Raw genomic sequence first — 19,405 nt, forward strand, 5'->3', positions numbered from 1 at the left:
CTCTTTTTCTTTTGTAGATTTTTTTAATTGATATTTTATAGATAGTTTGGACAGTAAAATGAAATTTGGAGGTCTAATTGATATTTTATAGATAGTTTGGATGGTAAAATGAAATTTGAAATTTCATTGCCATGTCAGCAACTTTCGTTGGATTACAAACATAACAGCGGGGGTAAAATTAATCCAAAATCAAATAAACTAAGTGTAAAATTAATATTACTAAAATAATAGAGGTTAACTTAATTTTCAGTGATAGTATGAGAGGCAAAATGATATTTTTTTTTACCTTTATTAAAATTTTTAAATCTTCATATTAAATTATGTCAGCTTATTTTCTAATAATAAATATTAATTATTATGATATTAATTAAATCAACAATTTCTTCACAGATTAAGGCATGATTTACATTTTGTAAAATGGTAAATTACATCTTCACTTTGCTTACCTATGAATACTTTCTCACTTTGGACTTCAAACTATTATATTCTTTTCACTTTGGTCCAAATTGTAAGAGATGTTATACTTTTGTGACGGAAAATGCAGCATGGGTCAAGTTCACCTACATTTGTACGAAAATGACCAAACTATTATATTCTTTTCACTTTGGTCCAAATTGTAACAAATGTTATATTTTTGTGGCGAAAAATGCGGGATGGGTCAAGTTGACCTTCATTTGTACGAAAACCTCTACTATAGACTACCTCAACATGCAATCCTCCATCGTAGAACACTTCCATTTACCGTTTGCCATGACCTATCTATTTTGAAGTGGGAAAACAAAGTTTTCTAAGTGATCAAAGTAAGAAAGTTATTTTTTTAAATTCTACAAATATCTTCAACTGTTAGCAAATCGGACCAAAAAATAAGAAAAGACAAATAATATAGGGACTAAGGTGGGTACAATGACAAACAATATATATCTAAGAATAAAAGGAGTGACGGTAAAAAGGTAGTAACCGACTACGAAATAATAGACAAGGACTAATATTGGTATTTGCTACAGTTATAAATGTCACTACAACAATCTGCACCTAAATGTCATAAATGTCACTTTTGGCTATTATTGGTATTTGCTACAGTTATAAATGTCACTTTTGGCTACTAAAACATTTTTAGTCACCAAAAGTTAGACCTTTACAAACAAATTTTCCTGTTGGTCGGCAATGATTTAATTTTTAGCTACTAAATTTTTTTAGTAGCCATATGTTAGTTATTGGCAACTAAAAAAATATTTAGTCGCTAAAAATATACCAATAGGCGACTAAAAAATTTTTAGTCGGCATTTGTTTACATTTTAGGCTATTAAATCACTTTTTACTTGAAAGAATGCAGCCATTTCCTGTTTCTTGATTGTCATAACATTGCCATATTGCTAAAATGGTTTGAGTTGTGAGGCTTGCTCTTCCATCTGGCTTTAGAACCTAACTTCATGACTCACATGCTACCACATCTAACCGCGTGTTTACATACCAAGCAGAGATAAGGCCGCCAAGTAGTTGGCTATAGCGATCCTGGTTTTCCTTTATTTGTTTAAACTGTATTCCAGGCTCGGGTCCGTGGGTGTTGGTTGTTGTCTTATTCTCATTCCCATCCTTTACTCTTGTATTTGAGTCTTGGGTTGTGTTGGGCAGGTTTGAAACAAGTTGGTTGTGTTTGGAAACCAAGAGTTGATGCCCAAATTTTGGCCTTCACGCTCGAGCGGGCCTTTTGCTTTTGTTCCTCCGCTCGAGCGGGCATTTTCACGCTCGAGCGTGATTATTCAACCCTCAATACTTTTCGCTGTAGGTCATCGGACGCTCGAGCGTCCACTTTCACGCTTGAGCGGGGACCTTCGTCTGCAGAACTTCTGGAAGTATGCATTCAACGCTCGAGCGGCGCTTTTCAAGATCGAGCGTGAGTCTGTGTCTGACGCTCGAGTGGGGCATTCCACGCTCGAGCAAACTGTGTATTATATCAGTCCGAATTTTAGCTTTTTGGATCACTTTTTTGGGCCACTCTCTCTCTCTAGCTTTTCAAAACCCAAACTTGAGAGCTTCTCACTCTAGACTTCATCTTCTCTCTAAGAAATCATCTAGTGTTAGTGATCTTCTACCCTAGTCCCTTTGTAAAAAGTGTGGAGCTTGGTGTGAGCTACATTTTGATCCGAAAATCTTTGGGTTTGGAGCACCTTCGAATTTCTTTATCTTCTCCATTGAGCTCCGAAATTTAAGGTAGGGATAACCTACTCTATTCTATGAGTTTTAACATAAATTTTGGTCATTTTGATTAGATGGTGTTGCTTAGTCATTTTAGAAAAAGTTAGGGTTTGATGTGTAATTTATAAAAGGGAGTTTTCAAATGTTAAACTCCATGTGTATGTGAGACCTTGGAAAATGGGATTATTGTTGTTAAATTGATGAAATTGAACCTTAGGGTTGATAATGGAAAAAGGAAAAAAATGCCCTAATTATGTTGAATAATTAATTTGGGGAAATGTGAAATTGGGTTGGAAATCATGAAATTGGATGGAATTGTAATTGAATGGTGTGGTTGGATTAATTTATCACCCACTTATGAAATTGTTGATTATTTATTTGTTCAATAAATTTATTATCTGTTTAGAGATAACTGCTTGGGCTATCGGTGGAGGATAGTCGTGATTGTTGTAGACATTGTATGATGATTAGGGAAAACTGAAATTAATCACATTGAATATGTCATTGAATATGACGGTTGAAATAATATAGCAAATGTGTGTATTGATTGATCATTGTATATGATAAGTGTTTAAATACATTGTATATGTATGTTGTTTAGGAGGAGATAGGGGATGTACTCCATGGTTTGAGAGGAGATAGGGGATGACTCCATTGATACAGCAAATCTGTGTATCATTTGAAATATGGAAGTGTTGAAGTATAGAAGTGTTTTAATATGAGTTATATTCTCATGTGAATTGTGAAGTATGTGTTATAGTCACATTGCATTGTTTGGCCAGGTTCTGAGCCATAATTATGAATTGAAACGGTATAAGTGAAGTGTAACGCCCTCAAAATAATAACATTAAACCCATCAAATAAGACATGCATTTACATATAAACTAACCACATTCTCTTATTCATTAGAATTCCATTACATAAGTATTACATGTTAACATCATAACAAAATGCCCTACGGGCTTACAGCTTTCTAAGTTAACACTTGGTTACAACAAAAGAGTACTAACTCAATTACACATTAAGCCCTGGGCTTGAAGTTACATGTAATACATCAAAAGTTAAGCGACAAAAGTATGTCCGCCACTAGCCTCCCAGCTATGTCCTTGGAGGTGGCATGCTTCCTGCACCTGAAAATGATATTCCCATATAGGGTGAGCCACAACCCAGTAGAAATACACTAAACCAACCATGGACAATGCCTAAAATATTAGCAATTGATAGATGGCCAACACTGATGCAATCACATAAATCACATATTTATGTCAAACGACTTATGAGTCTAAGTTACCTTTCATTTTCTCTTTTTCAACAAATAAGCATGCTAGCTCTATCATCATTTCCACAGATATGTATAAAAACTATATCTCACATTCAGATAAGCATAAAAGCTATATCCACATTCTCAACAGATATGTATAACAACAATATCCACAGATAAGCATACAAGCTGTATCCACACTTCACAAAGATAAGCATATGAGCTCTATCTTCACTTCTCTAGACAAGCACATGAGCTGTGTTTACGGAGTTCATCCCCTATCTTCTCCCAATACCTATCCGGTTTAGAGGTACATCCCCTATCTTCCCCTAAACCGCGGAGTACATCCCCTATCTCCTCCTCTACACATAACGTATATAAACACATTGGTTCTATATACAATCACACAATACATACAATTAATGTATTCTATCAACCGTCAAGTTCCATGACACATTCCATTGATTAGTTTCCGTTTACCTAATCATCATGCATTGTCTACAACAATCTCGACTATCCTCCACCGATAGCCCCAAGCAATTATTTCTAAAACAGAAAATAAATGCACAAATGGATATTCAATCAACATTTCATTTCCTCATTTCTCACCAATTAATTATCCCAATTAATTAAACAATGTAATTAGGCCATTTTCCATAATTACCATTTCAACCCTTAGGTCCCATTTTCATCAATGATTCAACAATCATTCCATTTTTCTATGCCAAACATGCATCTAGGTTTATTATGAATAAAACCCCAACCTTTGTAAAATTACACAAAAGCCCCAAACCTTTACAAGATTACCAAACCAAGCCCAACATCTCAAAATACCAAAATTTAAAGACAAAACCCATAGAGAGGAGTAGGTTATCCCTACCTCAAATTCGGAGTCCCAAAGGAGAAGACGACAAAACCCAGCGTGCTCCAAAACCCGAGATTTTCAGATTAAAATGAAGCCCTCGACGATCAACAACTTTTTTGTAAAGGCCAAAGGTGAGCAAATCACTCCTACTAGATCAAAACCTAGAGAGAAGGTAGAGTCTAGAGTGAGAGGCTCAACAATGGTGATTTTGGAAAAGTAAGAGAGAGAAGAGAAAGTGAAAAAGTGATTTGAAAAGTCACAATTTCGGGACTTAAACCCAGTCTTCCGCTCGAGCGTAAAACACCCCGCTCGAGCGTCACTCACAGACTCCCGCTCGAGCGGCCAAACTCCCGCTCGAGCGCCGGATGCACTCTCCCAGCATCTCGACAGAACCAGGTCTCCACTCGAGCTTTCAACTCTACGCTCGAGCGGCACTCAGACAACCCCGCTCGAGCGGCCAATACCACGCTCGAGCGTACAACGCTGCACAGGAAAATACTGAATGGGTGTAATCTCCGCTCGAGTGCCCAAACCCCCGCTCGAGCGTACAGGCCAAAATCTGGGCAACTAGTTTTGGTTTCTAAACTCAACCAACCTATAACAAACCCGCCCAACACATCCTATAACTCAAATACAAAGTAAGAAAGGATGTAAACAAGATAATAAACAACTACCAACATCCACGGACACATGTCCGGATCACTGTACAACAAGGGTAAACCCGGGATCGCTATAACCTCCCCCCCTTAAAGAATTTCGCCCCCGAAATTAAACACAAGTTTTCAAAGACAAGTTTTTCTCCAATTTAAACAATGTTACACTTGAACATTCAACAATTCGACCCATTACCGGTCATCCCATCCCTTTAACAAGAGACATATCACAATATGTAAACAACATATGTATTTTTAACATGCATCAACATTATGCACTATCCTTCCAATCTCAACAATATATTTAACACATATAATGTCACATTCAACTTCCATATGAGGCAAGTTCCAAAACATACTTCCAATAACCAAAACATTTTCAATGTTTCACAACTTAAGACATATATAAAAGCTCTTAAGTTCAACAAAATGTAAAATTTAAATACAAGATTACATATCAACAAACAAGTCCGGATATTTCTCTCGGACTTCCAACTCACGTTCCCAAGTGGCTTCCTCCACTCCGTGATGTTTCCACAAGACTTTCACCAAAGGAATGGTCTTGCCACGCAGGACCTGATCCCGCCTATCCAAGACCCGAACCGGTCTCTCCTCATACGAGGCATCCTCATCTACCTCTAAATCAGTCCAATCCAACACATGTGATGGATCTGGCTCATACTTCCGAAGCATACTCACATGAAACACGTCATGCACCCCGGACAACTGCGGCGGTAAGGCCAACCGATAAGCAACCTCACCAATCCTCTCAAGGATCTCAAAAGGACCTATAAACCGAGGGGATAGCTTCCCACTCTTCCCAAACCTCATCAGACCTTGCCTAGGTGATATCTTCAAAAAGACATGATCACCTACCTCAAACGCCAAAGGTCTCCTCCTACGGTCAGCATAAGATTTCTGCCGACTCTGGACTGTAACAAGCCTCCTACGGATAAGCTCAACTTTCTCCGTCGTCTCCCTAACCAACTCCGGACCCAACAAAGGTGCATCACCCACCTCGGTCCAACAAACTGGAGACCTACACGGTCGGCCATACAAGGCCTCAAACGGTGCCATACCGATGCTAGACTGAAAACTGTTGTTGTAGGCAAACTCTACCAATGGCAAGTGCCTCTCCCACGTCCCACTGAAATCCAGGACACAACCCCGAAGCATATCCTCGAGGATCTAGATAGTACGCTCGGACTGCCCGTCTGTCTGAGGATGATAAGCCGTACTAAAGGTCAACTTAGTGCCCAAGGCACTCTGCAAACTCTGCCACAACCTACCAGTAAAACGAGGATCTCTATCTGAGACGATCGTTACTAGGACCCCGTGCAATCTCACTACGTCCCGAATATACAAATCGGCAAGATGATCCACCGAATCTCTCACACGCATAGGAATAAAGTGCGCCGACTTAGTCAACCGGTCTACAACCACCCAAATAGCATCACTACCCCGCTGAGTCCTCGGAAGACCTACAACGAAGTCCATAGTGACATGCTCCCACTTCCACTCGGCAATAGGCAAGGGTTGCAACAAACCCGCTGGCCTCTGATGCTCGGCCTTCACTTGCTGGCAAGTAAGGCATTTCGATACGAAAACAGCCACATCTCTCTTCATACCCCGCCACCAAAACTGGCGACCCAAATCCTGATACATCTTAGTACCTCCCGGATGCACCGCAAGGCGCGAATGGTGAAACTCTAGGAGTACTTCCTCTCGGCAAGGCTCCGGTACAAACAAACGGTCTCGGTATCTCACACTCAGGTCAGGATACACCGTCAAGCCCTTCTCAACCTTCTCACTGGAGATCTTCTCTCGGAGGGATTCTACCTCGAGGTCACCTCTCTGTGCCTCTAACACTCTAATCACAAGTGTAGGTTGCGCAACAACAGAAAACAAGGCCGCAGCCTCAACAGATTCGCCCAGTAGCAAATCAAACTCGCCAAGTGCTCCCAACATCTCCCATTCCCGGATGGCTATACAAGCTACATCACCAATGGTCTTCCTACTAAGGGCATCGGCCACAACATTGGCCTTTCCCGGATGATAGTGCAACTCAAAATCATAATCCTCGATGAACTCCATCCACCTCCTTTGCCTCAGATTCAAGTCTCTCTGTGTAAACAGATACTTCAAACTCTTATGATCCGAGAATACCTCGAACCTCTCACCATAAAGGTAGTGCCTCCAGATTTTCAAGGCAAAGATCACTGCTGCTAACTCTAGGTCGTGTGTGGGGTAATTCTTCTCGTGTATTTTCAACTGACGTGAGCTATAAGCTACCACTTTCCCTTCTTGCATTAACACACAACCCAAACCCTCTCGTGAGGCATCACAATAAACCACATAACCTAACCCTCTCTCCGGAATAATCAACACCGGAGCGGTGGTCAATCTAACTTTCAGTTCTTGGAACGACTTTTCACAAGTCTCACTCCACACAAACTTGACTCCCTTCCGAGTCAGTCTAGTCAACGGTGACGCTAACCTGGAGAAATCTTTCACAAACCGACGGTAATACCCAGCTAATCCCAGAAAACTGCGGATCTCAAACACACTCTTAGGCTGTGCCCAATCTTGCACTGCCTCAACCTTGGATGTATCAACAGACACCCCTTCCCCGGATACCACGTGGCCTAAGAATTTGACTTCCCTCAGCCAGAACTCACACTTCCCAAACTTGGCATACAGCCTATGGGCTCTAAGTAACTCAAGCACCACTCTCAAGTGTTCCTCGTGCTCCTCCTCAGAAGGCGAATAGATAAGGATGTCGTCCACAAAGACGACCACAAATCGGTCTAAGAACTCCCGGAAAACCCGGTTCATCAAGTCCATAAAGACTGCCGGTGCATTGGTAAGCCCAAATGGCATCACCAGAAACTCATAATGGCCATACCGCGTACGAAATGCCGTTTTCGGAATATCCTCTTCCCTGACCCTCAACTGATGGTAACCCGATCTCAAGTCTATCTTAGAGAAACAACGGGAACCCTTCAACTGGTCAAACAAATCATCTATACGGGGCATAGGATACTTATTCTTAACCGTAGCCCGATTCAACTTCCGGTAGTCTATACACAATCTCAAGGCACCATCTTTCTTTTTAACAAAGAGTGCCGGTGCTCCCCACGGTGAAACACTAGGGCGAACAAAGGCCTTATCGAGCAATTCCAGGAGCTGAACTTTCAACTCAACCAACTCTGCTGGAGCAAAACAGTAAGGTGCCATAGAAATCGGCGCCGTACCAGACACTAAATCAATAGAGAACTCTATCTCTCGGTGAGGTGGCAAACTAACAAGATCTTCGGGAAAAACATCCGAATACTCACAAACCACCCTCGGCAATACATGCTGAGTCTCACCACTCTCACCACTCTCAAAGCTAGCAAGTAGACTACTAAGCTCACTTCGCCCTCGCGAATCATACCCCGGTGGGAAAACACTACCAACCCGGTCTCCCAAGAAATGGAACCACTCCCCGCTCAAGGTACATAACGTGACCCTCTGGCGGTAGCAATCAATAACAGCCCGGTATGACGATAACCAGTCCATACCCAAAATAACATCAAAACCCTTCATGGGCATGACAACAAACGGAAAAGGAAGCCTATAGTCGGCGACCTCTATATCACATCCTCTAACACCCTGTTTCAGAACCAACTCACCACCCAAAGGCGATACCACACAAATAGGAGATGCTAACTGTGCTAACTCCAATTCCAAAACAGATGCAAATGCAGCAGATACAAAAGAATGAGATGCACCCGTGTCTATCAACACATTAGCAACCGAGTTGCAAAACAGAAAAGTACCTCTCACTACTGATGGAGCTGGTACTAAATCCTGCGCGGTAACAGCATACACGCGCCCCGTAGGCCCCTGGTCTACCTGCTCACCTCTCGGAGCAAAAGACTGCTGCACAGACTGGGATGACGAAACTCCCGGATTGGCCCTCGAGGCCTGCACAGACTGAGCTGGCTGAAAACCCTGCGTCTGCCTAGAACCAAACGCTCCCGATGTGACACTCAACTGTGGGCAAAACCTCTTCAAGTGCCCAGGTTGTCCACACTGATAACAAGTCAAGAGCTGCCCCCTGCCCAAACTCTGACTCTGCGGTCTAGCTGAAGAAGAAGCAGCTTTCTGACCCCCACCCTTCTGCGGGCAAACAGAAACCTTGTGACCCAGCTGGCCACACTTGTAACAAGTGAATTCCCCCTGACTGCCTCTCCCCGAGCCTACACTCGGCATTGGAAAGGTCGATCTAGAGACTGCACCCTAAGACTGCTGAGGGTTATAACCCCTCTGCCTCCTGCCATCACTCTGACTATCCTGGCTCCTCTTGGAGCCTCTCTGACCCTCATCCTCCTCCTGCATCATAAGCTCCGTATGAGCTGCAGCATCAACTAGGTGTCTATACTCTCGGATATAAGACCCACCAACTCTCAACTTGAGGCCCCGCCTCAACTTCCGCTCAAACTCATAGCATCGGCGTTCCTCAGACGCCACCAGTTCCGGTGCAAACCTGGATAGACTGGTAAAAGTAGCCTCAAACTCGGCCACTGACAAGCCCTGCTGATTAAGCCGGCTAAACTGATCTCTCAGCTTCTTCCTAGCTACTGCAGACAAAAACCTTTCCTGAAAAGCATTTATAAACGCCTCCCAAGTACCACCAACACGAGCCTTCTCGTACTTCCACCATTGACCCGCATCTCCCTTCAGCTGGAAGGATGCCAAGGTCACTTTCAGTGCTCCGTCCTCAATGCCAAGCATCTCGAACGTCTTACTCATCTGTTCTAACCACTCATCAGCCTTCAGTGGCTCCTTCGGATCCCCAATAAACTCATCCGGATTAGACCGGAAGAACTCCCTCTTCAAGAAAGAAGGCCCTGTCTCAGCTGCCTGATTCCCAGCTCTAAGAATACCCAAAGCTCCTGCTATCTCTCTGGCCAAGGCACCCATAGCCTGCTGACCCACTGGCTCGACCACAGTGGCCTGCCCAACTCCCTCCTGCACTGCCGGAATCTCACCCGGTAACGGTACTTCCTGCCTCGCAGGTCTACCACGCCTAGCACCTCTTCCTCGTCCTGACATCCTAATAAAGGCAACACAGAACGTTAGCACATTCATAAGTGTGCCGAAACTAAACACTCACGTCCTAATGCATGGACAACTGTAATTCACTCCACATAAGCACATAAACACATAAGCACTTACGAATTTCATTTCCGGATAATGATAGTCCCGAGACGTTACTAGAGTTCCGGTTAGAAACAGCATTGATCAAGTGCTTTTCCAACAAGACTCCCAGAAACTCAAGGATCCAATCAACATCCCAGAAATTAAATCCCATACCCACATAGTCACATAAGCATGTTATCAAATATGCACATAGCATATGGTACTACATCTAAGTCTCTATCAAGAGAGACAAACCCATTGTGATACTAATCACTTCCCACGTACCCAAAGTATTCGAACCCGGTACGCTCTGATACCAAGTTGTAACGCCCTCAAAATAATAACATTAAACCCATCAAATAAGACATGCATTTACATATAAACTAACCACATTCTCTTATTCATTAGAATTCCATTACATAAGTATTACATGTTAACATCATAACAAAATGCCCTACGGGCTTACAGCTTTCCAAGTTAACACTTGGTTACAACAAAAGAGTACTAACTCAATTACACATTAAGCCCTGGGCTTGAAGTTACATGTAATACATCAAAAGTTAAGCGACAAAAGTATGTCCGCCACTAGCCTCCCAGCTATGTCCTTGGAGGTGGCATGCTTCCTGCACCTGAAAATGATATTCCCATATAGGGTGAGCCACAGCCCAGTAGAAATACACTAAACCAACCATGGACAATGCCTAAAATATTAGCAATTGATAGATGGCCAACACTGATGCAATCACATAAATCACATATTTATGTCAAACGACTTATGAGTCTAAGTTACCTTTCATTTTCTCTTTTTCAACAAATAAGCATGCTAGCTCTATCATCATTTCCACAGATATGTATAAAAACTATATCTCACATTCAGATAAGCATAAAAGCTATATCCACATTCTCAACAGATATGTATAACAACAATATCCACAGATAAGCATACAAGCTGTATCCACACTTCACAAAGATAAGCATATGAGCTCTATCTTCACTTCTCTAGACAAGCATATGAGCTGTGTCTACGGAGTTCATCCCCTATCTTCTCCCAATACCTATCCGGTTTAGAGGTACATCTCCTATCTTCCCCTAAACCGCGGAGTACATCCCCTATCTCCTCCTCTACACATAACGTATATAAACACATTGGTTCTATATACAATCACACAATACATACAATTAATGTATTCTATCAACCGTCAAGTTCCATGACACATTCCATTGATTAGTTTCCGTTTACCTAATCATCATGCATTGTCTACAACAATCTCGACTATCCTCCACCGATAGCCCCAAGCAATTATTTCTAAAACAGAAAATAAATGCACAAATGGATATTCAATCAACATTTCATTTCCTCATTTCTCACCAATTAATTATCCCAATTAATTAAACAATGTAATTAGGCCATTTTCCATAATTACCATTTCAACCCTTAGGTCCCATTTTCATCAATGATTCAACAATCATTCCATTTTTCTATGCCAAACATGCATCTAGGTTTATTATGAATAAAACCCCAACCTTTGTAAAATTACACAAAAGCCCCAAACCTTTACAAGATTACCAAACCAAGCCCAACATCTCAAAATACCAAAATTTAAAGACAAAACCCATAGAGAGGAGTAGGTTATCCCTACCTCAAATTCGGAGTCCCAAAGGAGAAGACGACAAAACCCAGCGTGCTCCAAAACCCGAGATTTTCAGATTAAAATGAAGCCCTCGACGATCAACAACTTTTTTGTAAAGGCCAAAGGTGAGCAAATCACTCCTACTAGATCAAAACCTAGAGAGAAGGTAGAGTCTAGAGTGAGAGGCTCAACAATGGTGATTTTGGAAAAGTAAGAGAGAGAAGAGAAAGTGAAAAAGTGATTTGAAAAGTCACAATTTCGGGACTTAAACCCAGTCTTCCGCTCGAGCGTAAAACACCCCGCTCGAGCGTCACTCACAGACTCCCGCTCGAGCGGCCAAACTCCCGCTCGAGCGCCGGATGCACTCTCCCAGCATCTCGACAGAACCAGGTCTCCGCTCGAGCTTTCAACTCTACGCTCGAGCGGCACTCAGACAACCCCGCTCGAGCGGCCAATACCACGCTCGAGCGTACAACGCTGCACAGGAAAATACTGAATGGGTGTAATCTCCGCTCGAGCGCCCAAACCCCCGCTCGAGCGTACAGGCCAAAATCTGGGCAACTAGTTTTGGTTTCTAAACTCAACCAACCTGTAACAAACCCGCCCAACACATCCTATAACTCAAATACAAAGTAAGAAAGGATGTAAACAAGATAATAAACAACTACCAACATCCACGGACACATGTCCGGATCACTGTACAACAAGGGTAAACCCGGGATCGCTATATGAAGGAAACTGAAATGAAAAAAATGGATGTACTTGATGTTGAATTGAAACGTGCTGTAAGTTGGTTTGTAAGTGTCAACCATATATCAAATGCTATTGTTTTAGTTATTTCTCATACTTGGTTTAGTATATCTCTACTGGGCATTGGCTCACCCTATATGGGACATCATTTTCAGGTTCAAGTGATATGCCACCTTCAAGGATGTAGCTAGGGAGGTTATAGAAGCTGAAGGCTTACTTTTGTGACTATTTTGTGTATTGCATGTATATCAAGCCAAGGGCTTATTTTGTGTAAAGAGTTAGAACTCCATTTTTGTTGAACCCAAGTGTTGACTTGGAAAGTTGTAAGCCTATAGGGCATTTACTTTTGTTGTTAACAGGTAATATCTCTTGTAAGAGTACTCTGATGTTGAGAATATGATATCTCTTTCTTGTATCATGAATGCATGATTATGGGTTTATTTTTGAGGGCGTTATAACTTGGTATCAGAGCGTACCGGGTTCGAATACTTTGGGTACATGGGAAGTAGTTAGTACCACAGTGGGTTTGTCTCGCTTGTTAGAGACTTAGATGTAATGTTATGTGTTTATTTGATAACATGTTTATGTGACTATATGGGTATGGAATTTAGCTTCTAGGATGTTGATTGGATCCTTGGGTTTCTGGGAGTCCTGTTGGAAAGGCACTTGATCACTGCCGTTTCTAACTGGAACTCTAGCAATGCCTTGGGACTATTATTATCCGGAAATGAGATTCGTAAGTGCTTATGTGATTATGTGCTTACGTGGAGTGAATTACAGTTGTCCATTGCATTAAGACGTGAGTGTTATAGCTTCGGCACATTTGTGAATGTGCTAATGTCTTCGTTACCTTTATTAGGATGTCAGGAGGAGGACGTGGTGGTAGGCGAGGTAGGCCTAGGAGGCAGGAGATGCCTATACCGGATGAGAATCCGGCACAGCAGGAGGGTGTTGGTCAGGCCAAGGTGGCCGAGCCAGTAGGTCAGCAGGCCATGGGCGCCTTAGCCCGCGAGATGGTAGGAGCATTGAGGGAATCCATGGACATTCTCAGAGCTGAGAATCAAGTCCAAGCCCATGTTACTGAGGCAGGGCCTTCTTTTCTGAAGAGGAAGTTTTTCTGGTCTAACCCGGATGAGTTTCTGGGGGATCCCAAGGAGCCACTTAAGGCTAATGAGTGGCTTGAGCAGATGACGAAGACGTTTGAGATGCTTGGCATTGAAGACGAGGCTTTGAAGGTGACCTTGGCGTCCTTCCAGCTGAAGGGAGACGCGGGTCAGTGGTGGAAGTTTGTGCGAGGTCGTATTGGAGGGACTTTGGAGGATTTCGTTGATGCCTTTCAGGAGAAGTTTTTGTCTCCCGCTGTCAGGGAGAAGTTGAGGGATCAGTTCTGTCAGCTCAAGTAGCTAAGTACATCAGTGGCCGAGTTTGAGGCCGCATTTACTAGCTTGTCTAGGTTTGCACCTGAGCTAGTGGCGTCTGAGAAACGCCGTTGTCTGGAGTTCGAAAGGAAGTTGAGGCACAAACTCAAGGTTAGGGTTGCTGGGTCCATGACTCGGGAGTATGGACGCCTTGTGGATGCTGCGACCCATATAGAGATTATTATGCACGGGGAGGAGGAAAGGTTGAGGGGCTCCAAGAGGAGTCAGGATAGCCAGGGGGACGGTAGGAGGCAGAGGGGTTCTAACCCTCAGCAGTCCCAGGGTGCTTTTGTGAAATCTACCTTTCCAGTGCCGAGTTCAAGTTCTGGGAGAGGCAGTCAGGGAGACATTACTTATTACAAATGTGGCCAGCTGGGCCACAAGTCTCCAGCTTGCCCGCAGAGGGGAGGATGGCAGAGAGCAACTTCATCTTCGGCTCGTTCTCAGAGCCAGAGTTAGGGCAGAGTTCAGCCGATTTCTTGTTAACAGTGTGGTCAAGCGGGGCACCTGAAGAGGTTTTGCCCGCAGTTGAGTGGCACATCTGGTGCATCTGGTTTGAGGCAAACTCAGAGCCATCAGCCAGCTCAGTCAGTTCGTTCAGGCCTCGAGGGCCAATCAGGGAGCCTTATCGTCTCAGTCTGTACATCAGACTTTTGCTCCGAGAAGTGAGCAGGTAGATCAGGGGCCTACAGGGCGCGTGTATGCTGTTATCGTGCAGGATCTTGTACCAACCCCATCTGTTGTGAGAGGTACCTTTCTGTTTTGCAACTCGGTTGCTAATGTGTTGATTGATACGGGTGTATCCCATTCCTTTATATCTGCTGCATTTGCATCTGTTTTGGGGTTGGAGTTGGCACAGTTAGCATCTTCTATTTGTGTTGTATCACCTGTTGAGGGTGAATTGATTTTGAAACAAGGGTGTAGAGGTTGTGATATAGAGGTCGCCGACTGCCGGCTTCTATTTTCTTTTGTAGTTATGGCTATGTCGGGTTTTGATGTAATTTTGGGTATGGACTAGTTATCGTCATACCGGGCTGTTATTGATTGTTACCGCCAGAGGGTCATTGTATGTACCTTGAGCGGGGATTGTTTCCACTTCTTGGGGGATCGGGTTAGTAGTGTTTTTCCACCAGTGTATGATCCGCGAGGGCGGAGTGAGCTTAGTTGTCTTCTCACTAGTTGTATGAGTAGTGAGTGTGATGAGACCCAGACTGTATTGCCGAGAGTGGTTTGTGAGTACTCGGACGTCTTTCCCGAGGATCTTGTTAGTTTGCCACCCCATCGAGAGGTGGAGTTTTCTATTGATTTAGTGCTCGGCACAGCGCCGATTTCCATGGCACCTTACCGTTTTGCCCCAGCCGAGTTGAGTAAGTTGAAGATTCAACTCCAGGAATTGCTAGATAAAAGCTTTATTCGCCGTAGGGTGCTTGGGATGCGTGATGCATAGCCAGTACACCTGTCTATCTGTCTCGCTCTTCTAATGTTGTGGTTGAGTCATATTTAAGTCAAATGGAGGTTATTTAAATTTTTTTAAAAAAATATTAAATTGTTTTAATTTTAACAAATCGTACATGATAGAGTTAATTTTGAATTCAAATTGTGACGACATGACAACATTACGAGAATGAGATGGAGGGTTAAAATGGAGAATGAGAACAAAAGACCTGAATTTGAGAATCAAAACTAAGGATATTATTGTTCGTCAATGTTTATGATATATCTCTAAATAATGGGTTTTAATAGCTATTAAACAAAATTCTGAAGTATAAAATAAATATACTTTTAATGATGGAATTACATAGGACACTTAGACTATTAATGATGGTTTCAACCTTCACTGCATACGGTTAGACTAACTAGCTGTTTCTTATTGACTATATATCATCATCCTCTAATCTTAGTTTAGCATACTTTCTTTTTACCCTAAAAGGATGTCCATACCTTCACCTCTACTAATCTCATGGGTTACTTTTCCCAACTAATCTCTCAAGTTACTAAGTACTTGTAGTTATCGTCTTACATATACCAAGTAATATTATTAGTTTAGTATACTTCCTTTGCGCATAAAGTAGCTCAACCTTGTCAATTTTTTTGATTTTGCTCTAGCAAACCATCTTCAATGATGTTGAGAGGGAAACAAATGATAGTTCAAAAAACATGTAAACAAGAAGCATTGAATATCATGTACTAAAATTCACTAAAATGAGGTTATCTTGAATTAGTAGTAGAATTTATGTGATCTGCATGGTTCACCACATCTACCCTTTTCTCTAATTATTTCATGGCTATAGATTAGACACTTCTTGACCTATTTATGTTAACAAAAACTTCATAATTTTGTACTTTCTTGATTAGCATAACTAGTACTTTGCGTAAACGGGTAAATTTTTATTTTTTTGCAATGTTTAAGAACATTACCGCGGTCATATCAATAATCAAGATTAGTCTATCATAGTCCAAGAGTAATGACTACTTAGAATTCATTGATACCATGAGAATAAGAACCAATGACTTTCTTCTACTTACATTGAAAATTTGATGATTGGTTAATAAAGTTTATGAATGCTAAGTTTGAATTGTTCTTGTGACAATTGACCACAAAATGTGAAATTTCACATGGTCATAATTATAGAGAATTCAACGGTAAAAACATAGCTCAAACCAAAGTAACTATATGAGTTTTAACTTAGGATACTTGTTTTTCACACTTCCATTCAAACATGTTTCAAAAGAACAAAAGAGACTTTATAGGACACAAATGAATAGATTATGAATACTCACTTTTTAAAACTCAGTTTACAAGGGAGTGGTAATTATATTAATATAATCTTTGAGATCTGTTGCACTTGTGGTGACTTGAGAAGATATGTTTTCATGTTGCCTTTTTAGTAAAGTGATAATTACTTTCTAGTAGTTAATTTTTGTCCAACATGTTATTGGAAAATGGCTCCTAGCTCAGTTTCTTTTTATTTTTATTTTCAATCCCATTTAATATACCAACCCATAGACATGAAAACCTCATTAAATTAGATATTATTTTCTACTTTTACTTAATATTTTTGATGTATCTAAGACCACTATAAAGAAGGATGTGAAATGACCAAGGAAATGTGCAGTTGTAGCTGATTTCTATCATTGATGGATTAAGTGCATGTTGTATTGTCTACAATCTCCCTTGCTTACATGTGCAAATACTTGCAGAAGCTTGATCAGTAATAGTGGTTGCTCGTGTTTGGGCTAGTTATTGAAACAATGACATCTTGTTCAATCACTCAACTCAACTTGACTGACCTGGGAAAGCTTATTAATGACTATTTGGTTGGCTAGATAGCATCTTGTTTATGTCTATATATAATTTGCTAGTTTGAGATTAAGCTTTTCTTTTTCCTTTTTTATTTTTTTAATAGAAAATAATAGCTAATTAATTTGACTATCTTATATGGCATATAGCATGCATAACTGTCCCCTTGTAATCGTTGATTCTATTTTTTCCAGGTGTATTCTTTGACACTTATGGGGAGTATTATGAAGATATGAGACAGTTCCACCAACATCTTCCTTCATTATTGAAACCTGGTGGGATCTACTCATTTTTCAATGGCCTTTGTTGAGGTAATGCCTTTTTTCATGTTGTTTATTGTCAGTTGTTTTTTCTAGTTTTCCTTGATCTTCAACATGTTTAATCAGTGGACAAGCCAGTACGTTTTACTGATCATATTTCAAGTTTAGATGGTTAGGAAAGTTATGGGAAATTATCCTTGAGAGATCTTGTGCTCTCTTATGGCTGTTTTGTAGTGTATGACCCTGTGAGTGTATGCTCTGGAGGTAACTGAAACTTGGTTTTATTATATTCACTTTATTAGATCAAGACCTAAGAATGAGTTTAGCATTTACTGTTTGTTTGTGTATTAATTCTTGCGCATTCTATATACATGCTCTGAAGTTTTCTAGCTTCTGAACAATGGAATAAGATTTAACAAAGTGTGTGCTTTGGTTTATTTCGATGCAATTCCACGGAAGAATAATGAGTTATAAACTTGACGTATTTGGTTTATTCATTATTCTTAAACACAAGATTTATTTACAACTTGACATACTTTACCACTCATGATTCTGAGCTATACCACTTAAATGTTATCCACTGTTTTTATACAAGCTAATGGTGCCTGTTTTTGGTAAATTTGTCTGATAGATGCTAGATCGTTCGCATAAGCTTCTGGATCTCATTGTAGGCTATATAATATATGATGGTTTGATCTTGCAAGATTAAATTTTTGTGGGTTGTTGGTTGAGGCTAATTTTGTTTCTTGAGAATGTAAGGGATGAAATTATGATTAAATGACAATGGAATGGGAATTTGGGAAATTGCTTCATGCCATATAACTTGCGATGACATAAAGAAATGATGATATAAAGAAAGTGGCATGGCATGGCATGGCATGAGAATCATGGAATTTGTAACATAATATTGATTCAAAAAAAAAAAATTCATTTTTTGAAAGAGAATTGAACTGACGGAATGTAATTTGTACCTGTAGCTTGGAAGTTAGAGCCGAAAACGCCTTAAACTTAGTTGAAAAAAAGCATTTTGGAACCAAAAATTCAAAAAAGCCCCTGAAGCACCATGTGGCTCTCACAGACAGCTTTCCCATGACAAATAGGACCTGTGACAACAGACGGAATGTAATTCGGACTCGTAGGCTTCACTCAGTCGAAAAAAGGCGTTCCGGGGGCCAAAATCCGAAACAGCCCCCAAAACCACCGTGTGGCTCTCACGAACAACTTTCCCATGACAAATAGGACTTATGACAATTGACGGAATGTAATTCAGATCCGTAGGTTGGGAGTTAGAGCCGAATACGTCCAAAACTTACTCAAAAAAGGGCATTTTGGGGTCGAAAATTCAAAACAGCCCCCAACCTGCCATGTGGCTCTCACGGGCAGCTTTCCCATGTCAAATAGGACTTGTGACAACTGACAAAATGTAATTTAGACTCGTAGGTTGCGAGTTAGAGCTGAATACGCCCAAAACTTACTCGAAAAAGGTGTTTCAGGGAAAAAAAATTCAAAACAGCCCCTGAACCACCGTGTGACTCTTACGAGTAGCTTCCCCATGACAAGTACGACTTGTGACAACTGACAGAATGTTATTCGGACCCATAGGTTGGGATTTAGAGTCGAATATGCACAAAACTTACTTGAAAAAGGGTGTTTCGGAGGCAAAAATTCAAAACAGCCCCCAAACCGCCGTGTGGCTCTCACGGGCAGCTTCCCCATGATAAATTGGACTTGTGACAACTGACGGAATGTAATCCGGATCTGTAGGTTGGGAGTTAGTGCCGAATATGCCCAAAACTTACTCAAAAAAGGGTGTTTCGGGGGGCGAACATTCAAAACAGCCCTTGAACGACCGTGTGACTCTCACAGGCAGCTTTCCCATGACA

At 41.4% G+C, this 19,405-nt stretch overlaps 1 protein-coding gene across 2 annotated transcripts in view; it reads left to right on the plus strand.

Moving 5' to 3' along the window:
• The window catches only part of LOC114306908 (uncharacterized), a 40,454-nt gene that overhangs the window by 18,811 nt on the left and 2,238 nt on the right, over positions 1–19,405 (plus strand). For both annotated transcript variants that reach the window (XR_014327917.1, XR_014327918.1), the window contains one exon: positions 17,457–17,573. The gene's annotated coding sequence lies outside the window, so the exon portion shown is untranslated. The remainder of the gene's footprint in view (positions 1–17,456; positions 17,574–19,405) is intronic.

Source organism: Camellia sinensis, chromosome 4, assembly GCF_055761805.1.
Source record: "Camellia sinensis isolate YWXY chromosome 4, ASM5576180v1, whole genome shotgun sequence".
NCBI lineage: Eukaryota > Viridiplantae > Streptophyta > Magnoliopsida > Ericales > Theaceae > Camellia > Camellia sinensis.